General features: G+C 53.3%; 1 pseudogene; it reads left to right on the forward strand.

Annotated features, from left to right (window-relative positions):
- The first annotated feature begins 468 nt into the window (after positions 1 to 468).
- LOC115870562 lies at positions 469 to 793 on the forward strand (annotated as a pseudogene).
- The last annotated feature ends 435 nt before the right edge of the window (positions 794 to 1,228 follow it).

The following is a 1,228-nucleotide window of genomic DNA, read 5'->3' on the forward strand; positions in this document are numbered from 1 at the left end:
CGTGCTACCAGAGAAGGACCACTGAGCCCCAAGACCAAACATTTATCGGGCCCTACCAAGGTCCTCCGTCCTTCCTCCCATTACCACCATACCATCCACACCCCAAGACACACACACACACACACACACACACACACACACACACACACACGCACCAGCCATAGTCAGGAGCACCTGAGTCAGGAGACAGACCCCCCTGAAGATGGAGCGGGAGGGGGCAGTGCTGGGCCATTGGGATTGTTGGCATTCCTACAGAGCCAGCAGCATCAAAATTGCATTTCCTTCCCCGGACCCGTTTGTTTCTTCCTGTCGTTTGTAATAATAGCAGAGTTGTGCTGCTGTGCTTTAGGGTTCACTGCTAACCTAAGCCTATGGGTCCAACCCACCCCGTGAGGCTACGGAAGAAAGGCCTGGCGAGCTACTTCCATGAAGATTTCAGGAGAACGCGTTTCCCACAGCACCGACGAGATGGCGGAGGGGGAGCAGCAGAAGAAGCCGACTTTCCGGAAGTTCACCTAGGGCGGCGTGTATCTGGACCAGCTGCTGGACGTGTCCTATGAGCTGCTGGTGCAGCTGGACAGCGCTTGGCCGCGGCGCCTCCAGAACCACGGCCAAAAAGGAGGCCTTTCTCCTCTAGATGGTGGGCAGCACGGTGGGCGTGTACAACGGGAAGACCTGCAACCAGGTGGAGATCAAGCCAGAGATGAGCGGACACCACCTGGGTGAGTTCTCCATCACTTACAAGCCTGGCATCGGGGCCACCCACTCATCCCATTTCAGCCCCCTCAAGTAGTCCTTCAGCCAATAAAAGGCTCCCTCTCCTGGGGGGGCGGGGAGATTTCAGGAGAACAAAACAAGCCCCATGTGTGGAGCAGTTCTGGGGTTGTCATGAGTTAGAATCAATCAACTGATGGGCCATGGAGGATTTCCTAACAGCTATGCACAACAACATGTAAGAATCTTGGAAAAATCTTGGAAACGTGTAACTAACTGCCAGTTGACTGCACCCAATATGACACCCTGTTTATAGAGCTCAACAAGATGCCACCACTTGTCTGCCAGTTTGTTGGACTGCTGGACTGTGTCTGTCAGTTCGTTGGGCTGTTGGACTGTGGTGGTGGTGGTTTGTGTGTTGCTGTGATGCTGGAAACTATGTCAGTGGTATTTCAAATGAACAGGTTTCTGCAGAGTGTCCAGATTAAGAACAGAATATAAAGAAGGACTAGGC

The sequence above is a fragment of the Echinops telfairi genome, unplaced genomic scaffold (genome assembly GCF_000313985.2).
Source record: "Echinops telfairi isolate 266 unplaced genomic scaffold, ASM31398v2 ScPeMD7_2010;HRSCAF=2546, whole genome shotgun sequence".
Taxonomy (NCBI): domain Eukaryota; kingdom Metazoa; phylum Chordata; class Mammalia; order Afrosoricida; family Tenrecidae; genus Echinops; species Echinops telfairi.